The sequence below is a fragment of the Schistocerca cancellata genome, chromosome 4 (genome assembly GCF_023864275.1).
Source record: "Schistocerca cancellata isolate TAMUIC-IGC-003103 chromosome 4, iqSchCanc2.1, whole genome shotgun sequence".
Classification (NCBI taxonomy): domain Eukaryota; kingdom Metazoa; phylum Arthropoda; class Insecta; order Orthoptera; family Acrididae; genus Schistocerca; species Schistocerca cancellata.
In genome coordinates this window covers 373,210,802-373,233,840 of record NC_064629.1, presented here as the reverse complement: position 1 = coordinate 373,233,840, position 23,039 = coordinate 373,210,802, and positions in this window count along the sequence as shown.

Sequence of the window (23,039 nt, the reverse complement as noted above, 5' to 3'; positions counted from 1 at the left end):
AGTTGCTCCCATCAGGCCACGACAGAGCCGCCGTTTACGTGGGGAGAAACCCGAGTTCGAGCCATATTCAACAGATCGCAATCTATCGGACACCGAAGAAGAAGAGGACGTTACGATGACTACAACTGTGTGCCACCACACGAGACATCCTTCCGGGTTCTCTGGTGACGACGGCCAAGATCCAAACAAGTGGCTGAAGGTATATGAGCGTATAGCCAAATTTAACAAATGGGATGACACCGTGTGTTTGGCTAACGTATTTTTCTGCTTGGATGGCACTTCCAAGCAATGGTATGAGAACAACGAGGAGAAGTTTACAAGCTGGGAAGTCTTCCAGGCGGAACTGTGCAAGTATTTCGGCGACGCACAACGACAGAAGTGCTAGGCCGAAGTTAAATTTAAGTGCAGGGCACAGCGTCCAGGAGAAACTGTATCATTCTGCATTCAAGACGTCTTGGAGCTGTGTAAAATAGTGGCTCCTAGAAAGAAGGAGGAAGATAAGGTTGCACATCTCATGAAGGGTGTTGCTGAGGACGTGTATCAAGCCCTACTCCTGAAGGAGGTTTCGATAGCAGACGACTTCATAAAATAGTGCCAGTATATCGCGACAATGCATCAAAAAAGAATTACACCCAAGAAGTTTGAACGGCTTCTAAACGTCGTATCGATGTCTGTGATGGAGGAAGAAACTGATTTCACATGTGTTCTTCGTCGGATAGTGAGAGAGGAAGTTCAGAAGGCACTTGGATTGCACGGTGAGCAGAAAACCGAGTCGACACCCAAGCGCAGTTACGTTCCTACAATGCCGCATGAGGAAGCTGTTTGGGCAACGAGGGAGATGGACGATTGGAAGACCCTGGGTAACCAACCAGTATCTTTTCACTGCGGACGACCGGTACATGTGATGCGCTATTGTCGAGAAAGGCGACGGATATTTGAGGACGCCCGCTCCAGAAGGCAGCAGACCGATCATAGGCGACGTCAACTCCGGGACGACCAAGATGAACAAGATGTGGGTGCAGCACGACGTAGGTCACCATTGCCGCAAGCTAGCCGCTGGAGAGGACGCTCCCCAACACGCCGATCAAGGTCTCCATCACCGTTTAGAAGCTCCAGTCGTTCACCTAGCCGCCGCAACCTGGGAAACTAACGGGTGCGATCTTGCTTGGAGGTGAGGCCGCAAAAGAGAGAAATCCTCCGCCGTCGATCACTACAAAAATGACAGGAAACTACGTCGATATCCTAATGGATAATTTCTAAAGGTCTTTTTTCCTTTCTTTCCTTTCGTTCTTTGGATCTGTTTCTTTGTTGTTATGTCGTCAATGGTTCCTTGAGAATATCGAATGACACCTTTCGAGTTTTCGTGATGAGAACTTCACTCATTTTTTTGCTACAGAGGGTGAGCTACCGTGCCAGTAACAACAAAGCCTCACTGCATGCCCCACAATTTGCGGCAGTGTTGTTATCTGCACGAGTAGTAGCTGCAGTAGTCTAAGTAAAGAAAATTTAATGACTCTTACCGTGTCAATACTCAGCTTTAATCGAACCCATAGGAGAAAATGCTTCCATTTCTTAATACAGCAGGATATGGCATATATTTATTATTTTGACTATGGTATATGTTATTATCATTTACGGTAACAGCTCCTTTGTTAGAATTTAATGTAATTGCAAAATTAAGAATATTAAACACGGAATAAATCTGTTACTGAAAAAAAATGTTATTATCTATCCAAATGACAGAAGTTACAAATTTGTCGAATGCGCGTGTAGTTACACTCCTGGAAATGGAAAAAAGAACACATTGACACCGGTGTGTCAGACCCACCATACTTGCTCCGGACACTGCGAGAGGGCTGTACAAGCAATGATCACACGCACGGCACAGCGGACACACCAGGAACCGCGGTGTTGGCCGTCGAATGGCGCTAGCTGCGCAGCATTTGTGCACCGCCGCCGTCAGTGTCAGCCAGTTTGCCGTGGCATACGGAGCTCCATCGCTGTCTTTAACACTGGTAGCATGCCGCGACAGCGTGGACGTGAACCGTATGTGCAGTTGACGGACTTTGAGCGAGGGCGTATAGTGGGCATGCGGGAGGCCGGGTGGACGTACCGCCGAATTGCTCAACACGTGGGGCGTGAGGTCTCCACAGTACATCGATGTTGTCGCCAGTGGTCGGCGGAAGGTGCACGTGCCCGTCGACCTGGGACCGAACCCCAGCGACGCACGGATGCACGCCAAGACCGTAGGATCCTACGCAGTGCCGTAGGGGACCGCACCGCCACTTCCCAGCAAATTAGGGACGCTGTTGCTCCTGGGGTATCGGCGAGGACCATTCGCAACCGTCTCCAAGAAGCTGGGCTACGGTCCCGCACACCGTTAGGCCGTCTTCCGCTCACGCCCCAACATCGTGCAGCCCGCCTCCAGTGGTGTCGCGACAGGCGTGAATGGAGGGACGAATGGAGACGTGTCGTCTTCAGCGATGAGAGTCGCTTCTGCCTTGGTGCCAATGATGGTCGTATGCGTGTTTGGCGCCGTGCAGGTGAGCGCCACAATCAGGACTGCATACGACCGAGGCACACAGGGCCAACACCCGCCATCATGGTGTGGGGAGCGATCTCCTACACTGGCCGTACACCACTGGTGATCGTCGAGGGGACACTGAATAGTGCACGGTACATCCAAACCGTCATCGAACCCATCGTTCTACCATTCCTAGACCGGCAAGGGAACTTGCTGTTCCAACAGGACAATGCACGTCCGCATGTATCCCGTGCCACCCAACGTGCTCTAGAAGGTGTAAGTCAACTACCCTGGCGAGCAAGATCTCCGGATCTGTCCCCCATTGAGCATGTTTGGGACTGGATGAAGCGTCGTCTCACGCGGTCTACACGTCCAGCACGAACGCTGGTCCAACTGAGGCGCCAGGTGGAAATGGCATGGCAAGCCGTTCCACAGGACTACATCCAGCATCTCTACGATCGTCTCCATGGGAGAATAGCAGCCTGCATTGCTGCGAAAGGTGGATATACACTGTACTAGTGCCGACATTGTGCATGCTCTGTTGCCTGTGACTATGTGCCTGTGGTTCTGTCAGTGTGATCATGTGATGTATCTGACCCCAGGAATGCGTCAATAAAGTTTCCCCTTCCTGGGACAATGAATTCACGGTGTTCTTATTTCAATTTCCAGGAGTGTATTTCAGGAATTCCTTTCTGTTGAAGTGAGGGAATAGTTTATTAAGTAAACAATGAACAGATCTTAGGACCCAATCTAATAGTAAGCGAAACACGGCGTACGATGACTGCCTTATTGCTTTCGAAACTACACGTTACGATAATGCAGTGCATCGTTTGCGTGTTGGTGCAACACGGAACCATTTTCCTGTGCGCTATCCTTCAAAAAGTACACTACCATCAAAAATTTGGAGACGTCTACTAAAAAATAGGCTCCGTGGAAAGTTCATTGTACTTATTCGGACGAATTTTGAAATCATAATCTTCAAACAGCTGACATTGTTTCCTTGGTGTGTATCACAGAAACTAAAGTCCTGGGAAATTATGTCTCCGGGTGAAAAATGTAGAGGGTTAAGATAATTGTCTTGTCCATTTATTCACACACTACCTCACTATAAATGCAGTAGTTGTTGTTGTTGTTGTTGTCGTCTTCAGTCCTGAGACTGGTTTGATGCAGCTCTCCATGCTACTCTATCCTGTGCAAGCTTCTTCATCTCCCAGTACCTACTGCAACCTACATCCTTCTGAATCTGCTTAGTGTATTCATCTCTTGGTCTCCCCCTGCGAGTTTTACCCTCCACGCTGCCTTCCAATACTAAATAGGTGATCCCTTGATGCCTCAGAACATGTCCTACCAACCGATCCCTTCTTCTGGTCAAGTTGTGCCACAAACTTCTCTTCTCCCCAATCCTATTCAATACTTCCTCATTAGTTATGTGATCTACCCATCTAATCTTCAGCATTCTTCTGTAGCACCACATTTCAAAAGCTTCTATTCTCTTCTTGTCCAAACTATTTACCGTCCATGTTTCACTTCCATACATGGCTACACTCCATACAAATACTTTCAGAAATGACTTCCTGACACTTAAATCTATACTCGATGTTAACAAATTTCTCTTATTCAGAAACGCTTTCCTTGCCATTGCCAGTCTACATTTTATATCCTCTCTACTTCGACCATCATCAGTTATTTTGCTCCCCAAATAGCAAAACTCCTTTACTACTTTAAGTGTCTCATTTCCTAATCTAATACCCTCAACATCACTCGACTTAATTCGACTACATTCCATTATCCTCGTTTTGCTTTTGTTGATGTCATCTTATATCCTCCCTTCAAGACACCATCCATTCCGTTCAACTGCTCTTCCAAGTCCTTTGCTGTCTCTGACAGAATTACAATGTCATCGGCGAACCTCAAAGTTTTTATTTCTTCTCCATGGATTTTAATACCTACTCCAAATTTTTCTTTTGTTTCCTTTACTGCTTGCTCAATATACAGATTGAATAACATTGGGGAGAGGCTACAACCCTGTCTCACTCCCTTCCCAACCGCTGCTTCCCTCTCATGCCCCTCGACTCATATAACTGCCATCTGGGTTCTGTACAAATTGTAAATAGCCTTTCGCTCCCTGTATTTTACCGCTGCCACCTTCAGAATTTGAAAGAGAGTATTCCAGTCAACATTGTCAAAAGCTTTCTCTAAGTCCACAAATCCTAGAAACGTAGGTTTGCCTTTCCTTAATCTTTCTTCTAAGATAAGTCGTAAGGTCAGTATTGCCTCACGTGTTCCAGTATTTCTACGGAATCCAAACTGATCTTCCCCGAGGTCGGCTTCTACTAGTTTTTCCATTCGTCTGTAAAGAATTCGTGTTAGTATTTTGCAGCTGTGGCTTATTAAACTGATTGTTCGGTAATTTCCATATCTGTCAACTTCTGCTTTCTTTGGGATTGGAATTATTACATTCTTCTTGAAGTCTGAGGGTATTTCGCCTGTTTCATACATCTTGCTCACCAGATGGTAGAGTTTTGTCAGGACTGGCTCTCCCAAGGCCGTCAGTAGTTCTACTGGAATGTTGTCTACTCCGGGGGCCTTGTTTCGACTCGGGTCTTTCAGTGCTCTGTCAAACTCTTCACGCAGTATCGTATCTCCCATTTCATCTTCATCTACATCCTCTTCCATTTCCATAATATTGTCCTCAAGTACATCGCCCTTGTATAGACCCTCTATATACTCCTTCCACCTTTCTGCTTTCCCTTCTTTGCTTAGAACTGGGTTTCCATCTGAGCTCTTGATGTTCATACAAGTGGTTCTCTTATCTCCAAAGGTCTCTTTAATTTTCCTGTAGGCAGTATCTATCTTACCCCTAGGGAGATAAGCCTCTACATCCTTACATTTGTCCTCTAGCCATCCCTGCTTAGCCATTCTGCACTTCCTGTCGATCTCATTTTTGAGACGTTTGTATTCCTTTTTGCCTGCTTCATTTACTGCATTTTTATATTTTCTCCTTTCATCAATTAAATTCAATATTTCTTCTGTTACCCAAGGATTTCTACTAGCCCTCGTCTTTTTACCTACTTGATCCTCTGCTGCCTTCACTACTTCATCCCTCAAAGCTACCCATTCTTCTTCTATTGTATTTCTTTCCCCCATTCCTGTCAATTGTTCCCTATGCTCTCCCTGAAACTCTGTACAACCTCTGATTCTTTCAGTTTATCCAGGTCCCATCTCCTTAAATTCCCACCTTTTTGCAGTTTCTTCAGTTTTAATCTACAGGTCATAACCAATAGATTGTGGTCAGAGTCCACATCTGCCCCTGGAAATGTCTTACAATTTAAAACCTGGTTCCTAAATCTCTGTCTTACCATTATATAATCTATCTGATACCTTTTAGTATCTCCAGGGTTCTTCCATGTATACAACCTTCTATCATGATTCTTAAACCAAGTGTTAGCTATGATTAATTTGTGCTCTGTGCAAAATTCTACCAGGCGGCTTCCTCTCTCATTTCTTAGCCCCAATCCATATTCACCTACTACGTTTCCTTCTCTCCCTTTCCCTACACTCGAATTCCAGTCACCCATGACTATTAAATTTTCGTCTCCCTTCACTATCTGAATAATTTCTTTTATTTCATCATACATTTCTTCAATTTCTTCGTCATCTGCAGAGCTAGTTGGCATATAAACTTGTACTACTGTAGTAGGTGTGGGCTTCGTATCTTACTTGGCCACAATAATGCGTTCACTATGCTGTTTGTAGTAGCTTACCCGCATTCCTCTTTTCCTATTCATTATTAAACCTACTCCTGCATTACCCCTATTTGACTTTGTGTTTATAACCCTGTAGTCACCTGACCAGAAGTCTTGTTCCTCCTGCCACCGAACTTCACTAATTCCCACTATATCTAACTTTAACTTATCCATTTCCCTTTTTAGATTTTCTAACCTACCTGCCCGATTAAGGGATCTGACATTCCACGCTCCGATCCGTAGAAGGCCAGTTTTCTTTCTCCTGATAACGACATCCTCTTGAGTAGTCCCCGCCCGGAGATCCGAATGGAGGACTATTTTAACTCCGGAATATTTTACCCAAGAAGACGCCATCATCATTTAATCATACAGTAAAGCTGCATGCCCTCGGGAAAAATTACGGCCGTAGTTTCCCCTTGCTTTCAGCCGTTCGCAGTACCAGCACAGCAAGGCCGTTTTGGTTATTGTTACAAGGCCAGATCAGTCAATCATCCAGACTGTTGCCCCTGCAACTACTGAAAAGGCTGCTGCCCCTCTTCAGGAACCACACGTTTGTCTGGCCTCTCAACAGATACCCCTCCGTTGCGGTTGTACCTACGGTACGGCTATCTGTATCGCTGAGGCACGCAAGCCTCCCCACCAACGGCAAGGTCCATGGTTCATGGGGGGGGGGGGGGGGGGATAAATGCAGTAAAGCTCTTTTTTAGTATCAAATAATGTTGTATCCCACAGGGCGCAGTCACTGTGTTAGGAGGTGCTCCGTGTGGCTAGAATAGTTTCGATGACATTACATAGAAATATACGCAACAGTGCTACAAATAGTTCTATTTTATCAAGTAAATATTTACGTGTGATTACAAGAATGAGTGTTTGCGTTAGCAGCCACTCAACCAGCGATTGTGAAAAATGATTTCACACCGCCGTGCGACAAGACAGTAAAGAACCGTTGATGTGAAACATCGAAGGTCATTTCCCAAATGAATGGAGCACTAGCTCGTATCAGTGATCTCTTTTCCAGATAATTAACACTCATAACTGTAGTTTTAGTGATGAATAGTTAAGTTCGTCTCTGAAGAATACTTCAGTTTCCTGAAACAAGATACCACAAAACGAAATGTGCGGTTACACGTGCCTTAAAAATTACAAATTACTGACACAATAGGCCATAATTGTTGCTCAGTAGCAATACCGGCCACCCGAAGCAGCCACATGTGCAGCATCATTGTCGGCTTCTGTCGCATGGCAATGTTTGTGCTAATACATTTCCTGCCAGACCTATGCACAGGGTACATACGATGTAGCGAAATGGACGAAAGCGAGCTAGGAGACGTTAGTGCGTCTCCACTACATTTGCATTCCGTAAGGAAAAAAGTTAGCGTGAAAAGAGCAATCAGGATTAATGGATGCGTTCCATTTTAGGTAAGTGAACTGTTCCCGAAACTTCATCTTGTGAACTGATGCTGAATACATACTATTCCCAGAATGCTGAATTACAATTTTGATGTATTGTTTAGAAGCAGTTCGTCCAAGAACTTGTAAAACCAATGAGAATATAAACGATTGTGTAGCAGTTGCAGCCAAACTGGTGATAACATTCAGTTTTGACTATTGCCAATTCATACAGAGATCTGATGAGCCCCTTTAAAGTATAAGCCTATTCCTCACCGATATACTTCTTGGTGCCCAGACATTTATCACGTGTTGGGGGAAGGACTCAAGAGATTCAGTGAATTAGTTTGAAATAACAATCAAATGTTTATATTATTATTTTATTGTGATCCACCAGTACAGCGATAGAAATACGAATTTCATAAATGAGTTCACCTACGATCAGAGTTATGGAACGTGAATAGTGATTTACACAAAGATCGTAAAAAAAGAACTAAGAAGACAACTGCCAGTTTTTCCCCATGATAACGAAAACACACGTGATGAATCTTCTAACAGATTTATAAGTCGTAAGTATCTACACAGAATGTCTCACTATTACAGTTCATCTATAGAGACGGTAACAGCTAGAATGCCGATTCAATCTTTGTACATATTACTTTCTATTTTCCATACCTCTGGTCGCAGATGTAAGCAATCACATTTATAGAATTTGCACACATATCCCTTTCTGTAAACCAAGAACAAATTTAATTTCTCCACGCAGCGGCGGCATATTTCGAACTGAAGCGAAGTAATATCGTTTCACAGCTCAGATTGCCTGACATGACACTACAGCGCCGACGGCCTCAGAAATGAGAAGATAGGCTGTGAACAGGAGGGACGAATTTACAGACCAGGACGGAGATAGGTTTTACCCTTCTTGCGAAAAGCTCTAAACCCTTCATGAGCAGCACCGGTAACACCTCAGCAACACGTCGGCAACTGACTCCAATAGCCTAATCTATCAGAAAGATGGCCCTCGTAAACGCGCGTTACATGATCGCTTCACTTAGTCCGTTTAAAGAATTTCCCATATTTTACATCTAGTATGCACCTCATTTTCATCGAAATACAATGAAGACCCATATTGTGCTGACAGACGTAGAAAACAGATATGCAACAGACATGCGTGCAGAAGATTAAAGTCCGGTTCCGATAATATGTCGTGCTTTTCTTGTAAGCCTGTTGAACTATCATAGGTTAGTGAAAGTATTAGTGCATATCAAGAAACATAGCTTCCTATATTATTGTTCCCCTCCATTACAAATTGAAACACCTTTAATGTAAACCTGAATTATTTGTGATGGAACCTCACAGTGTACAGAGAGACACAATCAGATGGTTCAAATGGCTCTGAACACTATGGGACTTAACATCGATGGTCATCAGTCCCCTAGAACTTAGAACTACTTAAACCTAACTAACCTAACGACAGCACACAACACCCAGTCATCACGAGGTAGGGAAAATCCCTGACCCCGCCGGGAATTGAACCCGGGAACTCGGGCGTGGGAAGCGAGAACGCTACCGCACGACCACGAGCTGCGGACCACAGTCAGAAGACACACGCTTGAAATGAGCAAACAATCAGTCACACATCAATGTTGGTCAGACAAGGTATCGTGCCTCTGCCACAGTACGAGGACTGTACCAATACGAGCTCAGGCTGCATCGTTGTAAGATCGCCTACCCTTCCTACTACCCCCTCCCTTCCATTCCAGATAAAATAGATGAGGTATGAGTGGTGGGAAATTCAAAAATGGGAAATGAGGCATTATTTTAATGGCAGAGGCATATGAGGCAAGACTACCTGGTTGCCAGATTTCCTTTCCTACTCAATTAGCTTATCTTATCCGCTTTAATTTACGTCGCAATATGGCCATCTTGTCTTAATTGGAAAATTTAAAAATGTGTGGTAAGTTCCTATGGGACCAAACTGCTGAGGACATAGGTCCCTAGACTTACATACTACTTAATCTAACTTAAACTAACTTATGCTAAGGACAACACATACACCCATGCCCGAGGGAGGACTCGAGCCTCCGACAGGGGGAAGCCGCGCGAACCGGGGCAAAACGCCTCAGACTGCAAGGCTACCCCGCACGGCGTATTAATTGGTATAATTTTGATTTATAAGCCCATCTCAATAAAGACTTGATAACTTCTATATTTGTATCGACCTTATCTTTATTACTACAATTTATGGCCCAGTACGTCTGACGTATTATGATTCACTATCAGGAAAACCATATTAAGAGAGGCATAAAATAGCATGTAGTGGACAAGTAAAAAAAGGGGTGAAGTTAAAGAAATCCAGGTCAGTATTACGAAAAAAGACACACACTGCAGGTCACATGTAAACACTGCTAAGTTACACTGATAGCCCAAGTTCAGTAACAACTACCAAAGGAACTTTCTCTGCGTTCACGCTGTTGCCACCATCATTGGGACAGAATAGATACAATTAAAAACTTATTTAAAGCAAATAGAACGTGGTAAAACCTTTCGCACACTCTTCTCCGTAAGAGCGCCCGTCCGCGCCATACTGCTGCTGGAGGTCAAGAGGCGTGTGCTGACAGTGCTATGACTGCACCACTTCATACCGGGCTGACACTTTACAAGCTCGATAATGTGCGAAATAATTAATTAAAAGGGCCATTACACTGTGAAAGTGGGAACACCAACAAAACTTTTGACATTTACATGTGCAGCCATCCATTAGTGATAAGAAGCAACAGGAGAATAACCAATAGTTAATTTTATTTCGTTCCTTATTTTAAAAAAATACGTTTACTGTAGGAAATCTCTTTTAGTATAGGTTTTCTTCTACTTATAAGTCTTCTGTCAATTAAATACAATCTTTGGATCGCTTTTTTGAAGTTTTATGGAATATTATTCGAAGTAAAACTGATTTTCAGCAACAACATATTATATTTTGCTAATCACATTGCATTAGCAAATATTGGTTTTTAACTGTTGTTAGAGAGTATGTCTTATTCTCATGTTCTATAGCGAGTGATATATACAGTCCTGGAAATTGAAATAAGAACACCGTGAATTCATTGTCCCAGGAAGGGGAAACTTTATTGACACATTCCTGGGGTCAGATACATCACATGATCACACTGACAGAACCACAGGCACATAGACACAGGCAACAGAGCATGCACAATGTCGGCACTAGTACAGTGTATATCCACCTTTCGCAGCAATGCAGGCTGCTATTCTCCCATGGAGACGATCATAGAGATGCTGGATGTAGTCCTGTGGAACGGCTTGCCATGCCATTTCCACCTGGCGCCTCAGTTGGACCAGCGTTCGTGCTGGACGTGCAGACCGCGTGAGACGACGCTTCACCCAGTCCCAAACATGCTCAATGGGGGACAGATCCGGAGATCTTGCTGGCCAGGGTAGTTGACTTACACCTTCTAGAGCACGTTGGGTGGCACGGGATACATGAGGACGTGCATTGTCCTGTTGGAACAGCAAGTTCCCTTGCCGGTCTAGGAATGGTAGAACGATGGGTTCGATGACGGTTTGGATGTACCGTGCACTATTCAGTGTCCCCTCGACGATCACCAGTGGTGTACGGCCAGTGTAGGAGATCACCCCCCACACCATGATGCCGGGTGTTGGCCCTGTGTGCCTCGGTCGTATGCAGTCCTGATTGTGGCGCTCACCTGCACGGCGCCAAACACGCATACGACCATCATTGGCACCAAGGCAGAAGCGACTCTCATCGCTGAAGACGACACGTCTCCATTCGTCCCTCCATTCACGCCTGTCGCGACACCACTGGAGGCGGGCTGCACGATGTTGGGGCGTGAGCGGAAGACGGCCTAACGGTGTGCGGGACCGTAGCCCAGCTTCATGGAGACGGTTGCGAATGGTCCTCGCCGATACCCCAGGAGCAACAGTGTCCCTAATTTGCTGGGAAGTGGCGGTGCGGTCCCCTACGGCACTGCGTAGAATCCTACGGTCTTGGCGTGCATCCGTGCGTCGCTGCGGTCCGGTCCCAGGTCGACGGGCACGTGCACCTTCCGCCGACCACTGGCGACAACATCGATGTACTGTGGAGACCTCACGCCCCACGTGTTGAGCAATTCGGCAGTACGTCCACCCGGCCTCCCGCATGCCCACTATACGCCCTCGCTCAAAGTCCGTCAACTGCACATACGGTTCACGTCCATGCTGTCGCGGCATGCTACCAGTGTTAAAGACTGCGATGGAGCTCCGTATGCCACGGCAAACTGGCTGACACTGACGGCGGCGGTGCACAAATGCTGCGCAGCTAGCGCCATTCGACGGCCAACACCGCGGTTCCTGGTGTGTCCGCTGTGCTGTGCGTGTGATCATTGCTTGTACAGCCCTCTCGCAGTGTCCGGAGCAAGTATCGTGGGTCTGACACACCGGTGTCCATGTGTTCTTTTTTCCATTTCCAGGAGTGTAGATTCCAATGAAATCTACAGATGCAGTTGGCGAGCTGGTGCAGAAACGATTTTCTGTAGTCACCACTGGAGATAAGATTGACAGTGTTCTTTTTTTTTGTACCTGGTGTCATTATACTCAACATAGGTATTTTTAATTATGTGCGTATTTTGATGACGTGAAAGTACTGCAAAAATACGTTTCGACAAATAGTGCTGATATTTTCAGCAGAGGCAAGTTGAGATTGAATTGTGATGGTCTCTTTCAGCTGAAAGATAGCTTAAGTTCTAGGCTCCGATCGGAAAAGGAAGGATGGTTTATAAGCCACAACTGGCTGTTTCCACCATCGTGGAATTTTATTGGCTGTTTTATTTTAAAACTAGGCTGTAACTGGCTGGAGGGGTAGGGAGTGAAGTAGGGAGGGACATGATTACGTAATGCCTCCAATGTAAACGCTAAGATCAAAGGTAAAAGGTCAATGCCTTCCCTTGCATGTAGATGACCATGAGGTCAAAGTCAATTATTGGTCCAAAATCTTCATTGCCATTCTACTCAATTTGGTAATCACTTCTTAAACTAACGGCTTTAGCTTGTCGACTGCTCCTTTAACAGCTTCACGAGATACATGAGTTTTGTTTTTAAATAAAGATCGTTGACCAAACTTATCTTTCTGAGGATCGATTGTGCCCTTTTTAGATCTTTTTCTGACGTGGCCTGGTACTGATTACCGTAATTTCACCATGGGTGCCGTGTTTCACTGTGACAGGTACATTCCTATTTGCACCATACAGGATATTATCTGTGATAGTGCAAGGTTCATAGGCGACATTGGATTGCACGCTAACATTATCATTTGTACGGGGCTTCAGACATTTCCACATCAGTGTTTGTGTTGAGTGCCGTTGCTTGAACCTCAGCGGTTGAACCGGGAGGCAGCTTGCACTATATCGTCAACAAGAAAAACTGTATACGTGTGGCGCGTAAAGCATCAGCTCGTACGGTGGCGTACTAGGCGCATGGTCTGCCTTCCTCATCAGACCAAGCGGGGATCAGTACAAGGCGCCTGCGCGTGCACTCTGTTCTGAGGTGCCTAGACACAGAACATATCCACCTCTGTGCACCATAAATTGCTGGCGTTTTAAAGCCATACACATGTATATAAGACGGAACATGTTATTTCATGGCAATTTTAGCTGTTTTCACAACTCTGTCTCTTGGAACACATATTTCCGGGCCATAGAACTGTAGGTACTCGTACAGCACACACGGTACTAAACTTTGTAAGGGCCTGTTTAATGTTTAGTGCGTCAGATTGAAAGGGTAAATTGTGCACTTACGCGGTTCTCAATCCTAGATGAGCATAAATAATTGTTCCATGACTCACCTCACCAGTGCTTGTCTTGTACTTGGCATCTGCATTCGTCCTTTCCGTGATTCATTAATGAAACTAATCTTTTCTGAGTTTCGCATTGATAGCATCTCTCACAAAGTCGTAATGCATACCAATCAATGGCGTCATCTGCAAGTATCTTAACCTTTGCGAAATACTAAGCGTGGAATTGGTATATTTTCGGACAGCTCACTACAGAACTCAACCCAAACTTAAGTCTACACTTCCACACTGGAAACTTCATTTTGAAATTTGGTGTTAATTAAACAGCACAAACGCAAAGGAGCACCAGCATATTGGAAGAGTTGAGATCTGTCTACAACAGCACCATGCACGCTATTCCCGTCACAGTAAACAAAAGACAGGCAGAAACATGGCGTCATGTGCTCTCAGCCAGTCAGCATTGTTAGCATCATTGGCCATTTTCTCTACTTCTTCGTGCTCCTACATTATGGAAACTGCTTCAAATGGCATTTTCATGATAATATCACAATGGATGTGAAGGCAGCATCTCTGGGCTACTTGGACCTCTGTTGACAGGAATCCTGCAGAGCGCACTCCATAATTTATATGCATGTATAAGTTTAGGGGCTGTTTCACTTATCGTTTTAGATTGAGTCTTTTTCCCGCCAATTTATTTATTTCAACATGTAGGTGAAGGTAGCATCCTATGTAGAGTTCCTATTTATCCTGAGTCGGGCCGCCAATAGTTTCAAGCTGTATTGTGAATATTTTCTGACAGGATAAAACCACTTGTGTGAAATCGTCAATTTTGAGTCATATTGAGATTTTAGGCACTTGTTGTGTAGCACTATGTGTATAGATGTGTAATTAGGAGCCATCTTTTCTTCAGTTTCCCTACAAAGATAAATAAGGCATACTAACCCAACCATTCTTTCTGGCAGCGGGACAGAAGCTAACTGTTTCCCATCACTTCCAGTGGAAGGACTGTGGTTGGGGTGGGTGACATCATAGGAGTGGAGAAATGGGTGGGAGAGACCCACAGCAACTTCTGGTGGGCTTAGTACGAACTAGCTCAGTCAGTCCCTGCATGTCGAGGCGAACACACACATCTCCAAGATAGGTAACTGGAGGTAGCCCATTCGAGATACAAATAAATACGTAAGTTAATACGTTGCCTTCCTCTCCATCACATAATTACCGTTCCCCATTAAAAATAAATAAAGTACACTAACCTGAGGGTGACTGTTTCCCACGATTTACAGTAATAGGGGGGCAGTGGACTGGTGGGAGATGTCACAGGGGTAGGGGGAGCTACTTTAGTCGAGGTAGCTCAAATGCCCTATTTTCCCATCACAATTTTTATTTCCCATCTTTTTTTTCTTGGTGAGGGAGGAAGGGGGGGATGGGAGGAGTGGGGCAGGGGTTTCCCAGAGGCATGGTGGGGGAAGGGGACATATTCTGGTCAGGGAAAACACATGATGTCATCAAGGGGTGAGAGAGTTAATTGATCGGTTGTGGTGAGCGTACTGTAAGACCTTCGGTACACACACCATCAGATTATTTGACTTGTCGCTCTGGCTGGCCGGAGTGGACATGCGGTTCTGTGCGCTACAGTCTGGAGCCGAGCGACCCCTACGGTCGCAGGTTCGAATCCTGCCTCGGGCATGGATGTGTGTGATGTCCTTAGGTTAGTTAGATTTAATTAGTTCTAAGTTCTAGGCGACTGATAACCTGAGAAGATAAGTCGCATAGTGCTCAGAGTCAACTTGTCACTCTAGCGAAGTAGGCAAGTGCCAGCAATATGTCTCGTGGTCTTATCGTGGCGTGTTTATCTTCTGCCGTTAGGTCAGACGATAGAAATGCCACTTGCACGCTTAGAGTAGCATATTGACGGTGACCAACTTTAAACAGAACTTGATTAATTTTCACACACATTTATTAAAATAATAACAAGCATAAACCTTACTTAACTTGATTCTGGATGCTATTTACAATTGACAGTCTGAAGTTACTTTGGTCTTGGTACATTAATCTTATTCTCACATATCTCTGATACTTGACAAAGTGTCTATACAATTCTCTTCATGGCTATGTACAGGAATATGGTAATCTGACTGAAGACTGAAACTTGACAATACACTGGTACAGACTAATGTAGACTGGTATAGACAGGTGCAGACAAATGCAGATTGACTAATCGGAGGTCTGTACACTCGTTATAATACCTTGCGCATTCAGGTATCACTGCGCGAGAGTGATCCATGAGGAGAAAAGGCTCTATGTTAGCAGCAATCTCATTGGCTGCGTTACATATTAATACGCAGATCGGCGGAAGCAGAATTTGGTCCATCTCTAATACAGCGCCATGTCGTAGTGCGGATATGGACGAGCGCTGCGCCTGCGCTGTTGTGCTTAGCGGGGCACGCTCTAGTGGGAAAGTTGTGTATGCACTGACTACGCGAAACTATGTACACAACATCGGTTAATTACTTTTCACAATTAATTTTATAACAATTTAATGTCAAAAGTGCGCCAGAACTCGCTTTATTCCACTACTTCCGAACTCGACCATTGACATGGTGTAACGACAAACGTCTTTCATCCGACCAGACGACACGTTTCTATTGATCCACACACCTATCTCGATGATCCCACGCCCTCTACAATCTTAACTGACGTTCTCATTGGGTCAATGTGATATCATGTAGGGTCGTCTGCAGCGGAGTCATACGTTGAGAAAACCATGGTACCTGCATCAGCATTGAACTCTGTCGTCAGATCGGCGACAGATCACCGCCTATTCTGGCTTATAGAACGGGAAAGCCCTCGACCTGCTCATTCTGTGGTGATGGGTGGACATCCATCTCCTTGTCGCCTGTTGTGGTTGCACGTCCCTCAAGCACTTTTCATATAATTTCTCAATAGCAGAACATGAAAATCCGAACAGCTTAGCCATTTGCGAGATACTCGATCAGAGGCCCCGGGCCATAACAATCTGCCCCTTGTAAGAGTCACTTATGTCATTATGTATCACCATTTGCTGCCGCGTATCATCACTAGAACGTTTCTCCATTCGCCCCTTCTTCGTTTACTTACATCTACATCTACATTTATACTCCGCAAGCTACCCACGGTGTGTGGCGGAGGGCACTTTACATGCCACTGTCATTACCTCCCTTTCCTGTTCCAGTCGCGTATGATTCGCGGGAAGAACGACTGTCTGAAAGCCTCTGTGCGCGCTCTAATCTCTCTAATTTTACATTCGTGATCTCCTCGGGAGGTATAAGTAGGGGGAAGCAATATATTCGATACCTCATCCAGAAACGCACCCTCTCGAAACCTGGCGAGCAAGCTACACCGCGAAGCAGAGCGCCTCTCTTGCAGAGTCCGCCACTTGAGTTTGTTAAACATCTCCGTAACGCTATCACGGTTACCAAATAACCCTGTGACGAAACGTGCCGCTCTTCTTTGAATCTTCTCTATCTCCTCCGTCAACCCGACCTGGTACGGATCCCACACTGATGAGTAATACTCAAGTATAGGTCGAACGAGTGTTTTGTAAGCCACCTCCTTTGTTGATGGACTACATTTTCTAAGGACTCTCCCAATGAATCTCAACCTGGTACCCGCCTTACCAACAATTAATTTTATATGATCATTCCACTTCAAATCGTTCCGCACGCATACTCCCAGATATTTTACAGAAGTAACTGCTACCAGTGTTTGTTCCGCTATCATATAATCATACAATAAAGGATCCTTCTTTCTATGTATTCGCAATACATTACATTTCTCTATGTTAAGGGTCAGTTGCCACTCCCTGCACCAAGTGCCTATCCGCTGCAGATCTTCCTGCATTTCGCTACAATTTTCTAATACTGCAACTTCTCTGTATACTACAGCATCATCCGCGAAAAGCCGCATGGAACTTCCGACACTATCTACCAGGTCATTTATATATATTGTGAAAAGCAATGGTCCCATAACACTCCCCTGTGGCACACCAGAAGTTACTTTAACGTCTGTAGACGTCTCTCCGTTGATAACAACATGCTGCGTTCTGTTTGCTAAAAACTCTTCAATCCAGCCACACAGCTGGTCTGATATTCCGTAGGCTCTTACTTTGTTTATCAGGCGACAGTGCGGAACCGTATCGAACGCCTTCCGGAAGTCAAGAAAAATAGCATCTACCTGGGAGCCTGTATCTAATATTTTCTGGGTCTCATGAACAAATAAAGCGAGTTGGGTCTCACACGATCGCTGTTTCCGGAATCCATGTTGATTCCTACATAGTAGATTCTGAGTTTCCAAAAACGACATGATATTCGAGCAAAAAACATGTTCTAAAATTCTACAACAGATCGGCGTCAGAGATATAGGTCTATAGTTTTGCGCATCTGCTCGACGACCCTTCTTGAAGACTGGGACTACCTGTGCTCTTTTCCAATCATTTGGAACCTTCCGTTCCTCTAGAGACTTTCGGTACACGGCTGTTAGAAGGGGGGCAAGTTCTTTCGCGTACTCTGTGTAGAATCGAATTGGTATCCCGTCAGGTCCAGTGGACTTTCCTCTGTTGAGTGATTCCAGTTGCTTTTCTATTCCTTGGACACTTATTTCGATGTCAGCCATTTTTTCGTTTGTGCGAGGATTTAGAGAAGGAACTGCAGTGCGGTCTTCCTCTGTGAAACAGCTTTGGAAAAAGGTGTTTAGTATTTCAGCTTTACGCTTGTCATCCTCTGTTTCAATGCCATCATCATCCCGGAGTGTCTGGATATGCTGTTTCGAGCCACTTACTGATTTAACGTAAGACCAGACTAGGATTTTCTGTCAAGTCGGTATATAGAATTTTACTTTCGAATTCACTGAACGCTTCATGCATAGCCCTCCTTTACGCTAAATTTGACATCGTTTAGCTTCTATTTGTCTGAGAGGTTTTGGCTGCGTTTAAACTTGGAGTGAAGCTGTCTTTGCTTTCGCAGTAGTTTCCTAACTTTGTTGTTGTACCACGGTGGGTTTTTCCCGTCCCTCACAGTTTTACCCGGCACGTACCTGTCTAAAACGCATTTTACGATTGCCTTGAACTTTTTCCATAAACACTCAACATTGTCAGTGTCGGAACAGAAATTTTCGTTTTGATCTGTTAGGTAGTCTGAAATCTGCCTTCTATTACTCTTGCTAAACAGAGGAACGTTCCTCCGTTTTTTTTATATTCCTATTAACTTCCATATTCAGGGATGCTGCAACGGCCTTACGATCACTGATTCCCTGTTCTGCGCTTACAGAGTCGAAAATTTCTGGTCTGTTTGTTATCAGTAGGTCCAAGATGTTATCTCTACGAGTCGGTTCTCTGTTTAATTGCTCGAGGTAATTTTCGGATAGTGCACTCAGTATGTCACTCGATGCTCTGTCCCTACCACCCGTCCTAAACATCTGAGTGTCCCAGTCTATACTTGGTAAATTGAAATCTCCACCTAAGACTATAACATGCTGAGAAAATTTATGTGAAATGTATTCCAAATTTTCTCTCAATTGTTTTGCCACTAATGCTGCTGAGTCGGGAGGTCGGTAAAAGGAGCCAATTATTAACCTAGCTCGGTTGTTGAGTGTAACCTCCACCCATAATAATTCACAGGAACTATCCACTTCTACTTCACTACAGGATAAACTACTACTAACAGCGACGAACACTCCACCACCGGTTGCATGCAATCTATCCTTTCTAAACACCGTCTGTACCTTTGTAAAAATTTCGGCAGAATTTATCTCTGGCTTCAGCCAGCTTTCTGTACCTATAACGATTTCAGCTTCAGTGCTTTCTATCAGCGCTTGAAGTTCCGGTACTTTACCAACGCAGCTTCGACAGTTTACAACTACAATACCGATTGCTGCTTGGTCCCCGCATGTTCTGACTTTGCCCCGCACCCGTTGAGGCTGTTGCCCTTTCTGTACTTGCCCGAGGCCATCTAACCTAAAAAACCGCCCAGCCCACGCCACACAACCCCTGCTACCCGTGTAGCCGCTTGTTGCGTGTAGTGGACTCCTGACCTATCCAGCGGAACCCGAAACCCCACCACCCTATGGCGCAAGTCGAGGAATCTGCAGCCCACAAGGTCGCAGAACCGTCTCAGCCTCTGATTCAGACCCTCCACTCGGCTCTGTACCAAAGGTCCGCAGTCAGTCCTGTCGACGATGCTGCAGATGGTGAGCTCTGCTTTCATCCCGCTAGCGAGACTGGCAGTCTTCACCAAATCAGATAGCCGCCGGAAGCCAGAGAGGATTTCCTCCGATCCATAGCGACACACATCATTGGTGCCGACATGAGCGACCACCTGCAGATGGGTGCACCCAGTACCCTTCATGGCATCCGGAAGGACCCTTTCCACATCTGGAATGACTCCCCCCAGTATGCACACGGAGTGCACTTTGGTCTTCTTCCCCTCCCTTGCTGCCATATCCCTAAGGGGCCCCATTACGCGCCTGACGTTGGAGCTCCCAACTACCAGTAAGCCCACCCTCTGCGACCGCCCGGATCTTGCAGACTGAGGGGCAACCTCTGGAACCTCTGGAACATTTCACGTTCCCGTTACATCAGACGGAATACAGTCTCCCGGTGACAGTGGTCACAATGTTTCGACTCATCAGTGTGTTTTGCAACGAACTCCTGCATTGTGGAAGTTTATGAGAAGAAATGTAATTCAAGCACGTGCCATTCAAAAGTTTCGTTAAACCGCTATGTGAATGAAGTCTTTCGGTCGTGAGCACCTCCCATACTTGTTAATGGGGCAGACAATGAAAACAAAGGATTAGGCATGCGATGAGTCACTGGTTTGTCTATTCAAACTTTGATTGCAGCACAAATATTCAACTATATTTCAAGTGTAGTGCAGTCAAATAAAACCTTTCTTTTAAAATTCCAGGAGTATACACTCCGACATACTCTGAGATGACGAAAGTCACGGGATACCTCCTGATATCGTGTCGGACCTCCTTTTGACCGGTGTAGTGCAGCAACTCGATGTGACACGGACTCAACAAGTCGATGGAAGTCACCTTCAGAAATATTGGGTCAAGCAGCCTCTATACCCGTCCAAAATAGCGGAAGTGTTGCCGGTGTCGGATTTTGTCCACGAACTAACGTCTCAGTTATGTCACAAAAGTATTCGATGGGATTCATGTCGAGCGACCTGAGTGGCAAAATGATTCTGTCGAATTGTCCAGAATGTTCTTCAAACTAATCGGGGACAAGTGCGACCCAGTGACATGTTTGGTAACATGAAGTACATGAATGGCTGCAAATGATCTTCATTTAGCGGAACGTAACCGTTTCCAATTGGACGAGAGGACCCAGTCCAGAATGGTTAAAATGGCTCTAAGCGCTATGGGAGTTCACATCTGAGGTCATCAGTCCCCTAGACTTAAAACTACTTAAAACTAACTAACCTGAGGACATCACACACATCCATGACCGAGGCAGGATTCGAACCTGGGACCGTAGAAAACGCGCGGTTCAGGACTGAAGCGCCTAGAACCGTTCGGCCACAGCGACCGGCGACGCAGTCCATTCCACGTAAACACAGCCCACACCATTATGGAGCCACCACCAGCTTGCTCAGTGCCCTATTATCAATTTCTGTCAATGGAGTCGTGAGATCTGTGGCACACTCGAACTCTACCATCAGCTCTTACCAACTCAAATCGAGACTCATCTGATCAGGCCACGGGTTTCCAGTCGTCTAGGGTCCAACCGATATGGTCACGAGCGCATAAAGGCGCTGCAGATGTTATTGTGCTGTTAGCAAAGGCACTCGCGTCGGTCGTCTGCAGGCAAATCCCATTAACGCCACATTTCGCCGCACTGTCGCATTAATTTCAGCGCTTATTTCCCGTATTGTTGCTCGTCTGTTAACACTGACAACTCTACGGAAATGCCGCTGCTCTCGATCGTGAAGTGAAGAACGTCGGCCACTGCGTTGTCCGTAGTGAGAGGCAGTGACTGAAATTTGGTATCCTCGGCACGCTCATGACACTGTGAATCTCGGAATACTGAATTCCCTAACGGTTTCGAAATGCAATGTCCCATGCGTCTAGCTCCAATTACCATTCCGCGTTCAAAGTCTGTTAATTCCTTTCGTGTGGTCATAATCATGCCGGAAAACCTTTTCACATCAGTCACCTGAGTACAAATGACAGATCCGCCAATGCACTGCCCTTTCATTCCTTGTGTACACGACACTACCGCCATCAGTACATGTGCGTATCGCTATCCCATGTATTTGGCACCTCAGTGTAAAGGATTAATATTTTACATCCCTTATGTACCTGTGGTATAGTGGCTATAACTCTGGACTTTTTTGGGAATGTCCCATCACTCGTTCATTTAATTTACTACGTGCAGACAAAGTAATGACGGGGATTCGTTCCCTCTGATATACAATTTAATGGTGGCGTGTGAAGTATAGATGTAACAGTGGAGTGAAAAAGTGTTATTTTAGGTTCGTTTAACATTGCAGGCCATTTTCTTTTCTCAAAGATATTTACATGGAAAACCTTATTTGAATACTTGCATTTTCCGTTTCGTTAATAACTGGTCTATACTGAAAATATGTTTCAATTATTTCAAGAATACGTTATTTTACTTGTGAGTGGAATACATTTTCGGGACTTCCCTAGAACTAGCGATGTTTCTCCGTAAAATACAATTAATTAAATGCTTCTGCCACACATGTGAGATTTCTCAGGAAAAGATTAAGAAGCTGTTGGTACGAATGTAACTAGTTATCTGGGCAGGAAACTCGACACTGTATAATGATTGGAGGGCAGATACATTGAGGTAAGTAATTTGAGAAGTTTCTCTAGCCCTTACCTCATTACTTAGGTGTTAAATGTCATCGTCAATACCTACCTAACAAAAACACAGTTTAACTTGTTAACTACAAGATCTGAAAGCCTTTTTAACGAGACAGGACTTCTAAGATTGAAATGTTACTAAGATGTACCTCCAATATCTGGGATAGCTGTTGTCATAGGAGTCTTGCCATGTTCATAAAATTTTTAGTTCCCGCTTACTCTGTTCATGGCGATTCCCCTTAATACGAGCCTTGTCCTCTCCGTCCTTATATTGTTTGAATTGCTTTCCGACACGTCTTCCCATTTTGTAGTTTCCTATTTATTTATTTTTTGCATCTTCGCAGGAAAGTCCGTATAGCTCTTTCCTTTAATCTTCGAGTATATACAAGGTAATGAGAAGATTCCTGAGTGTATTTTTGAGCGCGTTCTTAGTAGGCTTGCCTTAATCTTGTATTAATGCGTATAAAAGTGTTAGTAATCTTTTAAACATATGTGGCAATGAAAAATATGTAAATGAACCTGTAAAACACCAATACTGACTAGTTTCATTTATTTTTATTTGGTTGCTGTGTGGCCTGCTCGCATGGCTAACCTGCAGCAGTGGACCGTATGGCTCTTCTATTGTTACTGTTCTTTTGTTAAATATACAATTAGTTGTTACAAAATGGCTATGTTTGACGTCATTCGGTACTAACTGACTGAAAATAAA